Source organism: Glycine soja, chromosome 1 (genome assembly GCF_004193775.1).
Source record: "Glycine soja cultivar W05 chromosome 1, ASM419377v2, whole genome shotgun sequence".
Lineage (NCBI taxonomy): Eukaryota > Viridiplantae > Streptophyta > Magnoliopsida > Fabales > Fabaceae > Glycine > Glycine soja.
The window spans coordinates 3,493,395-3,500,938 of record NC_041002.1 but is presented as its reverse complement, the minus strand read 5'-3'; positions in this window follow the sequence as shown (position 1 = coordinate 3,500,938).

Genomic DNA, 7,544 nt, shown 5'->3' with positions numbered 1-7,544 from the left:
CCTCAAAATTTAACCAATACATCCGTTTTGTCACTCAGACAACAAATGGATGAAAGTAACCATGATATGGTTAACATGTTAACACAACAAATAGGAACTATCATTAACCCCTTAATTCAAAATACAAATGACAGTTACCAAATGTTAACAAATCAAATAAGTCGAATTGCTGACTTTTTTGGGGCACCACCCATACAGCAACCACCAATTCGACAGATCCAAATACAGGCGCCTGTCCAAGAGATACAGATGCCTAACAACCCAGGGATGCAAATGGCTCAAGCACCACAACCAGTGGCACGCGTAGAGCCACCAGCCCAACAGGTCGAACCAAACCCTGGTATAGTATTGGTAAATAGAAGCCAAAATGCTGATGAAGTAATAGGGAATATTCAACAAAACCGTTTCGATAGGCAGAATAACCTGGCCCAAATGGTCGAAACAATTTTAGTACAGAATGGTTTGAACTTGGGCTTTCACAGGCCCAATTTTGTGTCTCCATTATCTGAGTATGTGTTACAGACAGAATTACCAAGGGGTGTGAAAATCCCTAAGTTTACTAAGTTTGCAGGAGAGACAAATGAGTCCACTGTCGAACACGTTGCTAGATATTTGGTCGAGGCAGGGGACTTGGCTAATAATGAAAATTTAAGAATGAAATATTTCCCTAATTCCTTAACTAAAAATGCTTTTACATGGTTTACTACCCTTCCTCCTCATTCCATACATAATTGGAACCAATTGGAAAGGATTTTCCATGAGCAATTCTATATGGGACAGTCTAAGATAAGCCTTAAAGAATTAGCCAGCGTTCGACGTAAGGCACCTGAATCAATTGATGATTATTTGAACAGATTCAGACTCTTAAAGGCAAGGTGTTTCACCCAAGTCCCTGAACATGAATTAGTCGAAATGGCTGCTGGTGGCCTAGACTATTCGATTAGAAAGAAATTAGATACCCAGTATTTAAGGGATATGGCTCAATTGGCTGATAGAGTTCGACAACTCGAACGATTGAAGGCTGAAAAGGCTAGAAATTCTAAGTTCCACAAGAAGGAAAAGGTTGCATATGTTGAAACCAATGACAGTGACCAGGAGTTCGATATTATTTATGAAGATATCGAGGACAATGAGGTTGATTTAGCAGAATTAAAACCTGGACCTCCTTATGTTTGTAAACTCCTTAGACCTTCCAATGGAAAAAACCCTGTTGAACCTAAAAATGATAAATTTGTGTCTAAAACTTATACATTTGACATAACTAAATGTGATGAAATATTTGATTTATTAGTCACAGATGGCCAAATTGTTGTTCCTAAGGGCTTGAAAGTACCCCCAATCGAACAACAGAAGAAAAGGGGTTATTGTAAATTTCATAATTTCCTTGGCCATAAAACCTCACGTTGTGTTCTTTTCAGGGATTTGGTTCAAAAGGCTCTCAACGAAGGGAGGCTCAAATTTGGTGAGAAACCAAAGGTTGCCCAGGCAAATGCTGAAACATCCAAAGCTGCTGAAACTCTCTATGCAGAACCCCAAGAAATAATGATGGTCGAAACAATGGAGTTGTCTCAGGTGCAAGTTCAGGGCATATCTGAAGAGGATTACAACGAACAAATGAAGGTTGTGTATCCTCAGGCTGAGGAGGATCTAATTGATTTCTTGAACAGATGCAAACTCGAAAGCAAGAGTGTGATGCTCTGCCCTCGCTGCAGTGCAGTATGTGATAGGGAGGCTACTGAGGGCCTAAAAAAATACCAAGTTATTAACAAGGGGGCAGAGCAGAACCAACATTTCGATAAAGGCAAAAGGGTTATGGTGCAGTCGAACAGTAATCAAAAGTCTGGTCGAAGGAATACTTTCGCTCCTCCTGGTTCAGTTCCGGTCGAAAAATGGATGCACCAGGGACTCATAAGGTTCAACAAAGGGGCCATGGAAGTAGGTGGTTCGAGTGGAACGAAGCAAATTGGCCTACAGGAGGCTAATAGGTACTCTTATAGGAACAATTACAAAGGAAAGAATCCTATGACGAGGACCCAATGGCGCAGGTTCCAGCGTCAGAGGAAATTGGCCCAACAGAATCTGCAAACGGGCCAGTATAAAGAAGTGTCTAGGAGGCCAGTAAAAGAGAGACTCCTGCCTCCAGTGGATGAAGATAAGATGGAGGATGAGGATCTACTGGATTCTGAACCAGACTTTGATGTCATCTGTGTGGTATCTATCTTGCCATCTGAATATGATGTACAGTCTGAGGTTACTGAGATCGAAGATGAGTTCGATCATTTTGATATGGCTGACCCAAAGCCAGTGTGCTACTATGTTATGAACAATGGCTGTGTGGAAGAACAATTAGCTTATTTCGAAAAGCCAGACTTTCAAATGAAAAGTCATCTCAAACCTCTTTTCATCAGGGCAAAAGTTGAGAATGTTGGAATCAACAAAGTGCTCATAGATGGAGGAGCGGCTGTCAACTTAATGCCTCGATCTATGCTCTACAAGATCGGGAAACATGACACTGATCTATCTGCCCACAACATTGTGCTCTCTAATTATGAGGGCAAAACTGGCTATTCTTTGGGAGCCATTCAAGTAGATGTTGCTGTAGGCAGTATAGTTCGACCAACTCTATTCCTGGTGATACAGTCCAAGGCTAATTTTAACTTGCTATTAGGAAGGGAATGAATCCATGGAGTTGGGGCTGTGCCATCTACTCTCCACCAGAAACTCATTATTTGGAGGGAGGATGGGATTGTTGAAAATATAGAGGCAGATCAAAGCTTCTATAAGTCAGAGGTTGATAATGTTACTCCACAAACTTTTGACAAAAATTTGGCTAACATAGCACCTTGTGGTGACAAGGAGACTGCTTTCGAGCCAAGTGACAATGTTATCCACTCTGTCAAACTCCATCCTACCCATGGGTTTATATGGGAGAGGGAGGAAATTGATGCTGTTTCCTCTAAAGATGGAGTCATTCCACCAACTGGGTGGAATATATGTGAAGATTAATATGCCTAAGGCCACTGCATGGGCCAGAATTACGGCTTATATGGCCGAAAATAGACTAAATACGGCCCTTGAGGCTGAATCCCAACAAAATATGGCAGTTGAAGCCAAGATCGAAGATCATGAAAACAAAGAAACAAAGGATCGAAGACTGGACTGCATTTATGATGATGAGCCACTGGGTTTTGAAAAAAATCCCATAAGTGAGGCGCCAAAGATGCAGGCTCAAGATCCTTTGGAGGAGATCGACATTGGAGATGGCTCGATAAAAAGGCCAACCTATATCAGTGCCAATATCACCTCAAGTCTAAAAGAAAAGCTGGTGCCTCTTCTTAGAGAATTTAAAGACTGTTTTGCTTGGGATTACCACGAAATGCCTGGGTTAAGCAGAGAAATGGTCGAAATGAAATTATCTATTAAGGATGGAAAAAGACCAGTAAAACAACTACCAAGAAGATTCGCACCAGAAATCATGTCCAAGATTAAGGAAGAGATCGAAAGGCTGCTGAGGAGTAAATTCATCATATCTGCCAGGTATGTCGAATGGTTAGCAAATATAGTCCCTGTCATTAAAAAGAATGGAACTCTTAGAGTATGCATAGATTTTAGGGATTTAAATAATGCTACACCTAAAGATGAATATGCTATGCCAGTAGCAGAAATGTTGGTAGATTCAGCAGCTGGTTTCGAATTTTTAAGCATGTTAGATGGTTATTCTGGTTATAACCAAATATTTATTGCTGAAAGTGATGTGTCAAAAACAGCATTTCGATGCCCTGGTGCTTTAGGCACTTATGAATGGGTAGTTATGCCCTTTGGGTTGAAAAATGCTGGGGCCACTTATCAAAGGGCCATGAATTCCATGTTTCATGATTTTATTGACACATTTATGCAAGTTTATATTGATGATATAATCATCAAATCTTCCTCGGAAGATAGCCATTTGGATTACCTTAGGCAATCTTTCGAACGAATGAGGAAACATGGATTAAAAATGAATCCATTAAAGTGTGCTTTTTGTGTGCATGCAGGAGATTTCCTTGGTTTTGTGGTGCATAAAAAAGGCATTGAGATAAATCAAAATAAGACAAAGGCTATTCTTGAGACGAAGCCTCCTTCGACCAAAAAACAGCTTCAGTCTTTGCTAGGAAAAATCAACTTCTTGAGGCGATTCATCTCGAATCTAAGTGGCAAAGCTTAAACTTTTTCGCCATTACTTCGACTCAAGAAAGATGAACCATTCAAATGGAATGAAGAGCATCAAAAGGCTTTCGATGAAATTAAAGAATATCTGATCAAGCCTCCTGTGTTAATGCCTCCTAGTCGAAACAAGACTATGAAGTTGTATATTGCTGCGTCTGACAAGACCATTGGTAGCATGTTGGCTCAGGAAGATGATGATGGCGTAGAGCATGCAATTTATTATCTTAGTCGTGTACTAAATGATGCAGAAACTAGATATACTGCCATAGAAAAACTTTGTCTTTGTTTGTATTTCTCTTGTGCAAAACTTAAGCAATATATAAAGCCTGTTGATGTTTATGTATATTCTCATTATGATATTATTAAGCACATGTTGTCAAAACCTATTTTACACAGTAGAATTGGAAAATGGGCTTTAGCATTAACAGAATATTCTTTAACGTACAAGCCTTTGAAATCTGTTAAGGGTCAAATTGTGGCAGATTTTATTGTAGATCACTCAGTGATCGAAATGCCGCAAGACTATGTCGATACAGAGCCTTGGATTTTGTATTTCGATGGTTCGAAACACAAACATGGAACTGGAATTGGAGTTTTAATAATATCCCCCAATAAAGTTCCAACTAAATTCAAATATAAAATCAAAGGGCTTTGTTCTAATAATGAGGCTGAGTATGAGGCTCTAATTACAGGCCTTGAAATTTTAATTAGCCTGGGGGCAAGAAATGTTAACATAAGGGGTGATTCAGAATTAGTGTTGAGGCAATTAACACAAGAATACAAATGTGTTAATGAACATTTAGCAAAATATTTTGTTATAGCAAGTTCTCTTCTGAATCATTTCGATTACATTAACATTGAGCATATACCTCGACAAGAAAACCAAGAAGCAAATGATTTAGCCCAAATAGCTTCAGGGTACAAAATGTCGAAGGAAAAGTTAACTCAGTTGATCGAAATAAAAGATAAACTGGTGTTACCAGAGCCATTAAGCACTAAATTGCCAATGCCAAAACTTGTGGGGGCAAGTACACCACAAAATAATGAAGATGAAAGCATGGATGATCTCCAGGAAAAAATTCAAATTTTGGCCATTGACAATATGTTAGATAATGATTGGAGAAAGTCCATTGTTGAATATTTGGAAAATCCAATAGGCAATGTGGCTCGAAAGGTCAAATATAGGGCTTTAAATTACGTGGTTATGGGAAATGATTTGTTTAAAAAGACTGCAGAAGGAGTGTTGCTAAAATGTCTAAGTGAATCAGAAGCATACTTGGCAGTTTCCCATGTTCACAGTGGGGCCTGTGGATCACATCAAGCAGGCCATAAAATGAAATGGCTTTTATTTCGACAAGGTTTGTATTGGCCTTCGATGTTAAAAGACTGCATAGAATTTGCTAAAGGCTGTCAGGAATGCCAAAAGCATGCAGGGATACAGCATGTACCTGCTAGTGAGTTACACTCCATAATCAAACCTTGGCCTTTCAGAGGATGGGCTTTGGACCTAATTGGTGAAATCAAGCCTGCTTCTTCTAAGAACCAGCGTTATATCATAGTTGGTGTCGATTACTTTACAAAATGGATCGAAGCAGTCCCTTTGCCAAATGTTGATCAAGAAGCAGTAATTAGTTTCATTCAAAATCATATTATTTATAGGTATGGTATTCCCGAAACAATTACCACTGATCAAGGTTCAGTTTTTACTGGAAGAAAAATGCAAGAATTTGCCCAAGAAACTGGCTTTCGATTATTAACCTCAACACCATATTACGCGCAAGCAAATGGTCAGGTCGAAGCGGCCAATAAGATTGTAATTAACTTGATTAAAAAACACATTGCCCAAAAGCCAAGAAATTGGAATAAAACGTTAGATCAAGTTCTATGGGCATGTAGAAATTCTCCTAAGGAATCAACTAATACTACCCCATTTCGACTGACTTATTTGCAATCAGCCAGGGTACAAAAACAAATGGACATTCCAATCGACCATTATTGGAAAATGATGTCAGATGAATTGGTTGATTTAGATGAGGAGAGATTAAGAGCATTAGAAGTTTTGACTAAACAAAAAGAAAGAATTGCTAAGGCTTATAATAAGAAAGTGAAGTCAAAAACTTTTAATATTGGAGACTTAGTTTGGAAGGTTATCCTGCCCATGGATAGTAAGGATCGAGCCTTGGGCAAATGGTCCCCAAATTGGGAAGGACCGTTTAAAATAATTCAGATCTATTCGAATGGTGCTTATAAGTTGGAGGAGCTAACTCCTCAGAAACATACTTTGAGTATAAATGGTAAGTATTTGAAAAAATATAAACCAACACTGCTCGAAGTTAAAATAAGCATAGAATAAGAGAAATACTGGAAACATAAAAATGGCGATAACAGTAAATTGCCACAAAAGGGCATTTGTCAATATTACATCAAAAAGTAGAATCGAAATACAGAATTCGAAATAAAGAAATCACAAATTCTACAAATTCTTAACCAAATCCCCATACAGCTTTTTCAAGGAGGCCATCTCTTTAGTTAAGACCTGGTCAGCACTCTCCATAACCTTTGCCTCATCTGCTATAGCCTGAGATGCACTAAAGGCCTTCAGGCCTTCCCTCCCTTTTTCATCAACTAGTTTCTGGATCGAGTTAGCGGCCTTCTCCTGGAGTTCCTTGCGTTTGGCCTGCTCTGTCACAATTTTCTGCCTTAGATCATCGATATGAAGCAGCAGATCCGTAATAGTTGCCTCCCAGGAGGAGATGTTATCATCACAGTCTTTGATCTCAGAAGACCCTTCTTTCGCCTCTTTGGTGAGACGTTCGACTTCATGTTGAGCAGCTCGGGCTTTCTCGAGCAGAAGGGTATGTGCCTGTTTCTGGGCATCTAGTCTTGTGCCATTTTCGCGTTTTTTCTGCACAGCACTTGCAAATTGGTCAATGATGGCCTCGATTTGGATAACTTTGCCTAGAGTCTCATCAGAGGTAAGGGGGTTGTGCAATTTCTTCAAAAAGTTCAGGTGCCCAAAGGCAGCAGAGGGGTTCTCTTCAATGGATTTAAGCACATCTTTCCGTGCGTATTCCGTTGATAACTTCAAGAGCAGAGAATCTTGGCGTACTGAAGAGTTTATTTCAGCATCAAATGAGGACGAAGCACCAGGAATCTTGTCACTTGAGGTGTTGGCTTGACTTGTGTTCAACAGGAGTCGAAGGGCTGCAGCAGGGTCTTCATTTTGCATTTGAATGAATGTATCCTCTGCGATCCCTATACTAGCGGAAAGTTTAGATGTTGAGGACACCGGGTAAATGTCCGAGCCTCCAGCTTCAGCCTCTTTTATGGCGTCTTCA